Source organism: Pseudochaenichthys georgianus, chromosome 6 (assembly GCF_902827115.2).
Source record: "Pseudochaenichthys georgianus chromosome 6, fPseGeo1.2, whole genome shotgun sequence".
NCBI lineage: Eukaryota > Metazoa > Chordata > Actinopteri > Perciformes > Channichthyidae > Pseudochaenichthys > Pseudochaenichthys georgianus.
Genome location: NC_047508.1, coordinates 12,562,632 through 12,576,086, shown reverse-complemented (window position 1 = coordinate 12,576,086; position 13,455 = coordinate 12,562,632).

The window sequence follows — 13,455 nt, the reverse complement described above, 5'->3', positions numbered from 1 at the left end:
AATCTCCGGTTCCGGCTGTAGCCCAGGCACAGCCGACCCAGAATTTCGGCCAGCAGGCGAGGAAGAAGAAGCGAGCGGCCTGACAGCCCCTCCTTCGCCCCTCCGTGACGGAGCTGGAAGTTCCTTCCCCGGCTCTAAATGTGTCCCCGCCGCCTCGAGAGATGCCTCAATGCCATCCTCAAGTCCGCACAAGACACATGTCACATCGTTATTGTCTGAATAAACCATTTTCCGCTGACGCAGCCCAAAAAAATGAAAAGAAAGACAATAAACAGTCCGTTAACCATAAATCCCCTTCTGAGAGCAGCTACGGCCTCTCTCAAAAGGCGGATAATAAACGGGTCTGTGAAGGCACCACCGCCACGTGCATGCGCAGTGCCGGTTGGGGCTTTAAGGCCACTACCGCCACGTGCGTACGCAGTGCCGGCTAGAGCTGTAAAGAACGGCCCGTCAATCCATCCCCTTTCAAGAGCAGCTACGGCATCTCTCAAAGGACGGATTATTGACGGGTCCGTGAAGCCACCGCCACACACATGCGCAGTGCCGGCCAGGGCTTTAAGGGCACCACCGGTACGCGCAGTGCCAACTGGAGCCGTGAGGGCACCACCGGCACACACATGCGCAGTACCGGCTGGAGCTGAAAAGGCACCTCCGTCACGCACATGCGCAGTGCCGGTCGGAGCCATAAGAGTGACATCCCAGCTGGCTCTAAGGAGCATACAGCAGGAGATACTCACGATGTCTGCCTGGGCTTCTCAAAACAGTTATAATGTATCTGTTTTCACAAACCCAGTGAGAGTCAACCCACATTCTGGAGAGAAGAGTTCTCTCTCTCCCAGAAAGAAGGGTTTTATCTATAAAGCACACCGAGCGGAGTCAGATTACGGAGGAGAATGTCCTCGTAAAGCACCCGCTCAACATGGGCCTCATAATAAAACTAAACCCCGAACGCCACGGCTTACGGAGAGTTTTAGTGATTATGAAATGCGTAGTGGCACTACACCCGACTTTTCCAGTGCGGGACGCGCCTACGGTTGCAGTCCTTTCACGGAAGGTGGTCACCACGGACGCAGGTCAGACGGGCTGACAGGGGACTTACGAAGGTCGGCCGGTGAGAGATCTCTAGAACAGAGACTTCCAGCGGGCACGCGTAAATTACCCGGAGCTTTTAGCGGTGTTCCCCACCTAAAAATGCTTCCTGCCTTCTCTCAGAGGACTTCATGTCCCCCTGAGGATAGACAACACGATATCGTGTATGAACCGCCAGGGGAGTTTGCGTTGTCTCCAGTCACACACACTGGCACACAAACTGATCCCTTGGAGCGGCAGACGTCTCCTCTCTCTGAGAACGACACAAGTACCGGGTGTTATGCACCTAGGGACAGAATTACTGTCAAAGGGTGCACCACTCTATGCAGACTGGACTCCTCATCCAAGGATCGAGAGTCCGCTGTGGGTGCGTTACGGCGGAGCTGCGTTAAATCTGTTCGCAAGGGGAGAAAATGCTCAATGACAGCTGTTCTTTTTAATGCACGATTTAAACGCACCGTTAGGCGGGGACGCACTCGTACACGATTGACCTCCGGGTCCTCTGTACACGTTCCCACCCCTGGTTCTGTTCCCCTTAACTCCGGCCAGAGTGAAAGAGCAACGCCACACACGTACTCTGATGTTTCCACCCTAGCCCGCAATATACGGGCTGGCGGGGATATATCAGCTGTTGTGCGGGCAGCCGTGGCAGCCCCCACCACGCAGGGACAGATTGTCTCAGGCGGGGGGGGCGATCCTTCACCCACGCCCAGAGCACGGGGCACTATGGGCCTGACCCGTGAGTGGTACAATCTGAATACAGTGGGACTCCCTCAGAAGGTGATAAACACTATTCAGAGTGCGAGAGCTTCCTCCACCAGGTCTCTTTACGACTGTAAGTGGAGGGTGTTTGAGGAGTGGTGCCTTCAAGAAGGACACATCTCTTTTCAATGTCCTGTCGGGGTGATTTTATCATTCCTACAGGACTTGATCGATAAACACAGAGCTTTTTCCACGATCAAGGTGTACCTGGCTGCTATTGCTGCATGCCATGTGGGCTTTGAGGGTAAGACGGCTAGCCAACATCCTTTGGTTTGCCGTTTTATGAAGGGAGCGAGCAGGCTCCTCCCTGTCTCCAGGTCGCTGGTGCCCTTATGGGACCTGGCAGTGGTTTTAAATGGGCTCAAAATGACCCCATTTGAACCCCTGGAGGGAGCTGACATGAAACATCTGTCACTCAAGACAGTGCTGTTACTGGCCCTGGCATCCGCCAAGCGGGTCAGTGATATCCATGCACTGTCTGTACATCCCTCATGCACTCAGTTCGCCCCAGGGCAAACGAGAGTGTTGTTGAAGCCCAACCCTGCCTTTACACCAAAGGTGGTTGGTTCGTGTACCCCGATTGACATTGAGGCATTTCCTCCGCAGCTGGTTTCCTCCGGGGAGCAGCAGCAGGATCTGTTGTGTCCAGTCCGGGCTTTACACACATATATGGACAGATCAAAAGAGCTTCGTCTTAATGACCAACTCTTCGTTTGCTTTGGCCTATACGAGTCAGAATCTGCAAGCACCTTTGGGTCTGCGGGCTCACTCGACTCGGGGCCTGGCTACATCCTGGGCTTTGTTCAAGGGTGTTTCCATCCAGGATATCTGTGCGGCGGCAAGCTGGTCTTCGCCACTCACTTTTGTCCGCTTTTACAGGCTGGACGTCTCCGCTCCAAGCGTGGCCCGAGCAGTGCTGGGCACCTTGTTGAGTCGGGACTCCACCTGTTAAATTCTGGTTGATCGGTGATCTTCGAGATAAGCTCGTCTGGCAATACGGGAGCTACAATATCCCATAGTGAGACATCGAACGGAGTGTTATGAATGAGAACTATAGGTTACTTACGTAACCCCAGTACTCAGAGTAACATGAAGTGAGATGTCTCACCAGACGGCCCTCCTTGCTATGGTGAAGCGAGAAGAGGTGCTTATTTTGAATGACGCATGCGTCGTGGCACAGGCTACTTATAGGGGGTGATTTCCCCTGACGTTGACTGACTCACCGGACAATCAGGATTGGCGTAATGAGATTGATGCTTCTGTTTGCTCCGCGATGAGGCGCATCCCATAGTGAGACATCTCACTTCATGTTACTCTGAGACCTGGGGTTACGTAAGTAACCTATAGTTTCTCTGTCCGGTTGAGAGTGCGTTCACGTGAAAGGGACGAGGTTACCAACATTTGACCAATCACAAACATGGAGACGCGTGCTGACAGCGCAGCGTCATACTTCATGAATGAGTAGTGTAAATAGCAAATCCTGCTTCGTAGTACAGGCCACTGGTGCCACAGAGATTTCATAAAGTGAAGGATGTTTTCCTTCTATAAAACAGCTGTGGGCAGCAGCAGATACTGTAAGTCACGGACAGGAATCCCTCAATTTAAATAAAACGAGGCCATGCTTTATTAACTCGTGCGCACGCTTTATTAACTCGTGCCTACGCTTTAGTAACCCGTGCGCACGCTTTAGTAACTCGTGCGCACGAGTTACTAAAGCGTGCGCACGAGTTACTAAAGCGTGGCCACGTTTTATTTATTTTTCTCTCAATGAACCCTCCAGGGCTCCGTAATAATACATTCTGACGAAAAATAAAAATTATTATGAATACAAATAAAATAAAAGAAGCCTCCCGTGAGTTACTACAAGCTATAAAGTAGATTTTAAAAACGTTTTATAGAATAAAAGCTCACTGCGGGACGTTGTAGAAATGTGTGTGTGCACCACGACAAAAGAGCCTCATTCACTTTACATTAGGGTTGTTTGCGTGGTGCAGACACGTAAATGTAACAAAGTTCGTGAGTCCACCACGCAATGCGGTGTTAAGGAGTCGTGGTGGAGTCACGCATTCTGGTGAGATCAGGTTGATTCAGAAAGTAGAAAAAAGTTAAACAAGTACAAACCACAGACTGTCTGTGTCATGGCGAATACAGTCGCTGGTTTATTTATGTCTGTATAGGCCGTTGTCGTGAGTGTGGACGGTCGAAGCATATACTGCGTTAGCTTAGCCGATCTCCATTCAGAAAACACGCATTTTAAAAGGTTTTTCGCCTGCCGTCTGTCTGCAGACTTGTCAAAGCATTAATTCATGGTTGTTACTAACCGGTATCAATATGTTATTAGTATGTACTTCGGCATCATTTTGAAACGTGTAATACAATTAAATCACGGTCAAATATGTTAATTTTGTTGTAGTTGCCAGCGATTCTCTCACTAGTTTAGCATTCTTAGCCCAGTTGTTGGCCCGGAAAGAACTTCGATTTTGGAGAGCCAGAAAACTGTGAAAAGGTATCCGCAAGCCGGAACTACGCCTAGTGGAAACGCAACCAAAACGGGCCGTGCACGGCACGCTTAAACCGCGCTCCACGCTGTAGTGGAAATGCGCCATAATACCAATAATATACCAATAATATAGAAGAGTGTAGGCCTAATGCTGTGTCTCCACTGGCCTATTTATTTACCTACACTTGCTTATTTGAGTGCATAAGTCAGTTCACACTGAGAGATGTGAAAAAAATGCAAGTCTACAATATATATAGCGATCAAAACTGATGACGACACTTCTCAGGTCGTCATCTTGGCTACAAGGCTAAATCAGAAGGACCTCTAGCACTTTCTCTACATATTTATACATTTTACAAACATGTAGGTTTTTGTTCACTAAGTAGCACTATATTGTTGTTGAATATAAGCCACCAGTAGGCCTATGCCTCTTTTTAAAGTGATTTAGTACTACAAACACCAACACTGTTAGCTAGCTAGCGAATGAATCCTGTGTAGGCCTAATAAAGCTAGCTAGCTAAACAATAGCTAGCTAGGTAACAGTGAAAGTCATCCATACCACTGAGTGCACGACAGCAATGTTTGAACAGAAACTTTTCAGATTGTGCACTTTATGAAAGCAAGTAGTATAGACAGTGTACCAAATGGAAGTGTGCTCGCAGTATTATTTGAATTGAGACACAGCTTAAGTATTCAATGCAAAAAATTCACAGGGAGACAACACATTTGTTCTGCTCTTCCTGTAGTCCAGTTCAACGGTGTTGCTGCTAAACTAGCTTTGCAGTAGTTAGGTGTTGCATTCAATGGCCTCCTATTGCAACAAGAAGCTCCACAATCTGTCCCAAATTAGACGGCCTGGCCTGTAGGGAATTACACCAAAGCTATTTTTCCTGGCTGAAGCTGACCCGCATATGATTAGCATCAGTATTTTCTCCTGAAATCGAGGAATTATCTTTGGACACACACATCGTCAGTGTTGGCAAGTCACTTTGCCTGAAACACAAGCCACATTTGCATAATGAGAGACAGATTTGTGAGCAGCATGTTGTTTAGCTGCTCCTGGTCTGTTTGAGTGTTTCTTACAGTATGTCTCCGATTTCTTTTTTAATAAATGGATACAATTAATATAATATTGTGGAGGTTCCTGAAATGATTATTCTGGATAGAAAAATACCCTATGTTTACCTTGGTGTTTGCTTGGCAGGGATGAGGGTTAATCTGATGCCTGAAACACAGACCACACACTTTTGCATGGAGGAAAAGCAGCTGAAAGGAGTGAGATCCTTATATAAGCATACCCCATACCTGTGTGATCCCTACACCTACTAGGCCTCCCCTTAAAATCCCTCCATATCCAATGACAGGAAGTACAATATTATGTTTCAGTCTAGCAGGATTTATTTCCTTTTGGCAGCAGTTGTGTTTACAAGGAAACAACCTTTAACCCTGGGGTGTTTAACGGCCACATTTGGTAGGTTATTGAATGTGTTTCAAAAGTCTTAATACATGGGAATGGTTCAAAAAGAGAAACCTCTATCTACTAAAAGATCTAATAGTATTGACCTACCAACTGAATGTTTCACTTTCACTTTTCTTTTTTTTCCTTTTAATATACAGCAAAAGAAAGCTATATTTACACAATATGGATACAAGGTGGAATGTGGAAAGCAATGCTTGTTGTTTAAAAGCCCTTCACAACCAAACATGTGTTTTCATTTATTCAGGTTTAATAGATCTCTGCTCAGGTTCACGTTGGGTGAAGCTGAGAGTTTCCTGATCAACTAAATGTGCTTAAAATGAAAGAGAAAAAGAGGTTGTCCTGCCCTCAGGTGAAACAAACTAAACAACGGGATCGTAGACTTGTCAGTGGAGAAGTTTCTACACAGTACATCATATTCCTGAAAAATACTTAATCAGGAAGGAAATTAAATATGTATAACTGTTTGATGGATGTGTTGGTTCTTTAAAGGTCACCTATTATGCAAAATCCACATTTTCCTGTATTTTATACATAAACATGTGTCCCCTCTATGTAAAGAGATTCTGAAAGTTTCAGGAACAAAGATTCTCTCACTTTTTGTCCAGATCCATTTATATAAAAACCTGTCTGAAAATGAGCTGATCAGATTTTGGACACTTTGTGATGTCATAACGATTTTTTGGCTTGTGTAACCATTAGCCAATCACCAACCAAGGTAACCCCCCCCCCACCTTATCACCTGAATCTCCTCCTAGAGCACCATTGTGTTCTTTTTAACCAAATAGGCGCATTCACACTGCGGTACTTTTCCCACAAAGGTTCATGCGAACTTAGTTCATGCAAACTCTTTAGTTCGCATGAACTAAGTACAGATCGCGTTCACACTGGAAAAAGTCCCTGGGGGTGGATTAGGCAAATGAAGCCGCTGACGTCACTTCTTCTTCTTCTGCTTTGGGTTTACTGGCAGGCCGCAACCCACTTCACGGCGTATACTCCCGCCCAAAGTCCCCGGCCGGAAGTCCCCAGAGTTGGGGAGCAGCTTCGACTGAAGCCTTCCGAGTAAATCGCCAGAACGCCGACACCTCCTCATCTCCACCGCTCCCATGTTTTATTTTGTGTTGCCATACGTTAGTCTCTCTGCGTTTCTGCGCTGGGCTAACGCTAATGCTAATAATGCTAATGCGAGGATAATAAAATGGCGGCTTCACAACACTTTTTGGGAGTTTTACGGGGCGTGGTTTGCAATCCGCCCAGCCAATCAGAAATATAGCTATTTTCTCACAAAAGAGCCGCTCGAAAGTCCCTGCTCTCTAGCAGGGACTTTCGAGGGGGTAAAAAGGTTCGCATGAACTAATTTTTGTACCGGCTCTTTTTGGTGTGAACGCGATCATGAACTAAGTTCGCATGAACCTTTGTGGGAAAAGTACCGCAGTGTGAATGCGCCTAATGTCTCTCAGAGGGGCGTGGGGAGGGGCTCCTTATTTTCATCTAAAGTAACAGACAGAGAATGAGCACTTTGGAAACAGGGCTGAAACAGAGGGGATTATGGGATGCGACAATGCATGATCTGTTTGGTATTTCAGCCAAACACTTCAGAGACATGTTTTGTATCGACGACCTATAATATCTTGATGAAAAACAGTATAATAGGGGACCTTTAATAGGGCTAGGGGTAGGGTAATGTTGTGAATCGAGTGGCCCATGGTGGTGGTGGGGTTATGGTATGGGCAGGCGTATGTTATGGACGACGAACACAGGCCACTCGATTCACAACATTACCCTAACCCTAACCCTACCCCTAACCCTACCCCTAGCCCTCACACCAGATACTGACTGGTTTTCGGACCCCCCCAGACCCCCCCAATAAAGCAAAAATGCACGTTTCAGAGTGGCCTTTTATTGTGGCCAGCCTAAGGCACACCTGTGCAATAATCATGCTGTCTAATCAGCATCTTGATATGCCACACCTGTGAGGTGGGATGGATTATCTCGGCAAAGGAGAAGTGCTCACTATCACAGATTTTTTCAGATTTTTGAACAATATTTGAGAGAAATGGTTATTTTGTGTACATAGAAAATGTTTTAGATCTTTGAGTTCATCTCATGAAAAATGGGAGCAAAAACAAAAGTGTTGCGTTTATATTTTTGTTCAGTGTATATAAAAATGACTCATCTTAAATTCTTTAAAAAAACACATGTTTCACGACATGAATTAAATGAAGAATCAAATGACGGAGAAATACTTTATATTTTAATTTGAAAGTAAATGGGGCCTAACAAAAACAAAGTTTACAATCAGTTTACAAATTCTGACACATATTGTGCAGTGTTATCCAAGTCTAATTTATCCCATCGTATGCTCAATAGTACCTAAACATATTACTATTTAAAGGGTCCCTATTATGCTTTTGAGGTTTTCCCTTTGCTGTAGTGCGTTATATAGGTTTTATATATGTAAATAGTCTGCAAAGACTAAAATCACAAAGTTCCCTCCAGAGGGAGTTTCTCTCCCACACACTCCTCCCAACTGAAACGCCTCCATTGGACTCCTTTGTTTATCTCCGTGACAAAGTGACATCACTATGTAACACTCGCGCTTCTATTGGTCTGGTCAGTCTGGTTTCAGACAGAGGGTGAAAAGAGGAGCTGCACCACAGTATGAGAAAAATAAATCACTTTTTTAACATTAAAGCATGTAAACATGTCACAATAGAGAGGCACACAATACAAATATGAACCTGAAAATGTGCATTAAGGGCCCCTTTAAAGCACTCCAGACAAGCACGAATGAGCATGATGCTATTTTAATAAAGTTTTGCTGTTATTAAATGTGCCCCCATCCACCTTGATTTATCAACAGCTTTGCATGTTTTTTAAGCTCTTTGTTCACCCTTTAGGTATGCAAGAACAACTATTTTCCTCTGTTACACAGTTGAGTAATTGAACAAATATAATTTTGTATTTAAATATCCCTATAAAGCAATATTTGGAGATACACTGTCTGAGGTCAATACAAATGGTTAAGTAGCAATAAACATGTGAATTGAATGAAGCAAAAGGTTTTTCTAACACCCTTCCTCTGCTTTCACGTGTGAACGTTTCATTCTCTGGGGAAAAAAACGAAAATTAACCACGTGGATGTATTTGGGAGCCAGGTTCAGAGGATAATTGATGCCATAGACTTTGACAAGTACCGTTCCTGTTTCTGATTACCGATACTTTACCGTGAGCTCCATGTCATCTTTCCACATCCTGCCTCAGTTATCCTGTCAGGTGAGGCCCTGCCTGATGTACGAAGAGTCCTTCACATGTGTTTCGTCTTTTCTCCTGATCTTCTTAATGCCCAAAATCTTAAAAATATGGAGGTATGGTTTTAACCCTGCCCTTTGACACAAACTGTGCTTCCATATTTTATGAATGTGACATAATGCAGACATGGCCATAAAACATTGTTATTACATTACAAGATATGAGCTATATTTTGTATGAAAACAATACACAACTTTTGTAATAAATCCTCCAAAGGCAAACTTAACAGTCTGTTATCCTTTAGAGAGATGTTAGGGATCCATCAGACTTCAGAAATAGTTAGTCCTAATTAATGTTGTTGAACACCGACAGCAGAAATACTTTTTTGAGTAAAAAGTATTCAACCCATCCATAGTTTACAGCTGATATTTTTGCCTTAGCTGGCTTTGGAAAAAAATCAGTTTAGGACTGATGTTAATAAGAAAGTTATGAAGTATCAAGGTGGTAAAACAACATTAAGGTTTTTCTTTTGGATCCCAATCAGGAGTTTTAGTTTGGGCTTGGACTAAGATGAACACAGACATGTTTTAAAGGCAATGTTTAAAATGGTGAAAACCACAGTTTTTTACGTGACAATTGTACCCTGTTTCCATGTGTTTTAATAGAATTTCCCACTGCTCACTTAATAAAGCTAATAAAAAAACAATGCTTGTAAAAAGAGCTTAAGATGGCGGCCGGTAGTTGTGGAGTTCAAATGAAAGGTCACAGGCTTCTTGATTTCTAACATATGGCCTTTAATACAATAAACCAACCCATATATTTAAATGTATATGTGACTTTCAGACACCTTCATTATGAAGCACTGAAAAGGGCAAAAAACACTGCAGACAAGTAAAATATATGACATAATACCGCCATAAATATTTAAATAATGTTGTTTAATAATTAAAATGTTGTGTAAAGCAATAAAAAGCCTTCCAAATGTTGTTATTGATCAGAGGTCAAAAGAAAACTATGAAACATTATTCCTTTTCAGACTTTTAATTATTTGTGTTATCTCCTATGAGTGGTAAACAGCTAGAATTAATATAAAAAACATTTGAAAAAATAGTATATAAAATATGTACAAGATTAATAAATATAGCGAAGTGAAGTGAATAGTAGGCTAATACAATAAGGATAGAAAAAAGTAACTATAATAAACATATGTACAAGACACATACACAAATATCAAATACAAACTGAAAAACAACAATAAAAAAGCTGTAAAAAAAAACACAAATATGGACAAGAGAAAAATACTATGCAAAAATGAAAAGATAACGTTACAAAATTCAAGCAGACAGAGAACATGAATGTTGTGGCTATTGCTGAATGCACACTGACCCCTAGTGGATAATATGAAGAAGTGACATAGCACTGTTATGCTGACAAAGCACCGTTTCTTTTTTGTTTTCTTTAAAACCTTTTACAATAGCAATAAGGCCCAAAGTGAATATCAATCTTATCATACATTTTTTGAAATAACGGCACTGTAAGTCCAGCATTGCACACTGCAGTGCATGAGGATGGGTGTGCATGGTGCAAAAACAAAAGCATCCTTCTCAACTCAGTTTTCCAGAAAAAAATAAATTGTGCTTGCAGCCAACTTGGGTTTCTACATCTAAAGCCATGGATGATGTTTCTTCTGGTGTTTAACTCCTAACCTCGAGGCCTTCAGCCTGACAGGCATAAAACTAGCAGCTCCCACTAAGGACAGAAACATTCTTTTCCTACTGTTGGGAAGAAGGAACCTGTGAGTAGCTCATACCGGAATTGTTATATTTATAAGATATTGTCCCACATATTGTGTTGATGGTTATTTCACCCATACATTTTTGACAATTCTTTTTTAAAAAGCTCAAGTTATTACATCTCATCCTTTTAGTGGTTGCAATCTTGATTTTTATGGAACTAAAAGGGACACAAGAGAGTGTCGCAAAGTACAATAATACTTAATTAGACTTATATAAGTGACCAACACGTTATATTTAAGTATCATGAATTGAAAACACACTCTTAAACGTTTAAAGTTATAAGATTAAAAACAAAGCCCAACTGGACAACACCATGTCAGCGGCCTGTCAATCACAAGGTAGCCACGCCCTAAAGCATATCCTACTTTACCGTCTATTTAAGTCTATGAAGAACCATCAGTTACAAAAAGAACCTCATATTGTATTGCAGAAGACTTGGTGCTAGAAATTGAGACCATCAAATAATCAGGAAAATGTTTTCCCGTGATAATAAAGTAAGTTTGAAGTATGATCATTTTCTCATAGACTTCTATAAAATTGAAGTTATTTTTGAAACCAGTGGATTCACTTCCTGCCAGCTATAGGACAGTTATTAAGTAATTTCTGCTTTACTTTTCAGACCTTGAGGGTACTTTTGGAATAGCAGCAGACATTTCATAAAAGATAAACCTTGGCACATAAATGTAAAACTATCATGGGAAACCTTAGTGAGCCTATGGTAGCACTTTAATGGAACATGGGAAACACCACAAGTGTGCCATAGTATTGAATACATGACATAATTATTGCAATAGGGGGTGCTCAGCTTACACACAGCTCATTACTGCACTGTGGTTGTGTTATCATGTGACTGCAACAACGCTGATTTATATTCATAGAGGTGATTTAATGGATTAGTGGGAGAATCTGTAACATTCTTATGTTTTCATGACTCTGTGAACAGGAGATGCATTGACCAATACTCATACTGTAATTCATGGTGGTATAGTTCAGAAAAAAAGTGGCTTTTCTGGAAATATAAAAATATCAGAAGGACTTATAATGATATAAAGGGGAAGAAGAGCAGCGTGTGGAAGTAACCAAAGCAGAAGTACATGCCCTTAACTTGAAACATATTAATGCAAAACCTTCTAATCTAAAGGCACACACCGTTTTCAGGCAATTCCACAGTGCAAACCTGAATCTGATAAGAGGGAACTTCTGTTTCGTATTTAACTATTTCTCTTTTGTATTTTCCAAAAGAAAAAGAAGAAGCCATGGGTATCTACTTTGCCTACGGTTAAGAACAGATATTTTTAGTCACACAACTGAAACCATTCAGTCACACACATATCAAATAGGGAGGTATCATACATACATTATTTCACACAAATGACAACAGGGCGCCATCTTGTTGAAAGTAAAAACTATCCACCAGGGAACAGAAAATCTGGTTTTGGTTAAAAGGGAACATGGGAACCAATACATTTTTATGGGAGTTCTTAAAGGGAATAATTCATGTTAAACAGTTTTACTCTACTGTCTCACTGCTCATATGACATCAAGTATGACTTAAACCAGAGAAAGGGAATTTGTGTGGGAAAGTCTTCCTTTATCTCAAACAATTTATTGTCAAAACAATCCAAACTTTCAGCAGGGTTTTAGCAGTTTCACAAGCAGTTTATTTACAAAATGTGGTACTCTAGGTCAGCCTGACCTGGATGCTGCTAGCAAGGATCCAGGATTATAACGTTTCTGTAGAAATCTGCTAGCGGCACTAAGTTGTTTAGACTCTAGGGATAGCAATGTCAGTCTGACACCCAGATGGTCTGCTAATGTGGTCCAGTCTGAACAATCTCAGCCACTACTGAAGGATTTGTCCTGAAATATTTTACAGACTTTGTTTGTTCTCTGAAAATGAATCCAAATGATTTTGATTACCCCCTGACTTTTCATTTAGCGCAAGCAGCAATTTGACAATTGTGGTTTTGAGCAAAAATATCTGTGTAGATTATCATGTCCCCTTCTTTATTATCCATTATTAGTTTATATATTTAGTAATCCATTTAAATACTATCTTTAGGTCAAACTTCAAATGTTTCCAATGCAAAATTAATAACATTACAATTTTACTTAGATGTAGCCTACTTTGTGTTTAGTGTTAGTTAGCTAAACTTGAAGATTAAACCCGCGAAGAGTACCATTAGCATCGTCATTGTAAGCGTCTTAGCACTTAGCTGAAAGCACTGCAACAGTCTCACAGCTTGCTAGAAAAAACATTTATTTTGGTTGGTTTTAATCTGCTCAGCTTGTTACCTAACAAAGTAAAAATGTAAAAATGTGATTAAAGAAAAGTTTTAAATACAATGTGGCTCAAAGTATTTTTATAATGTACACACTATTTATCACAACTGACTTGTAGAATGAACCCTTACTACCTTGTTACAACCATTAACACATTTAAAGGAATTGTTTATAGTTAATATGATATATCCCCAGCAGCCTGTTATCTTAGCATAGCATACATATTGGAAAACAGGAACAGACAGCTAGCCTTACTGGCCAAAATTGGAAATGAGTTTTCTTTCCAACTAAACTTA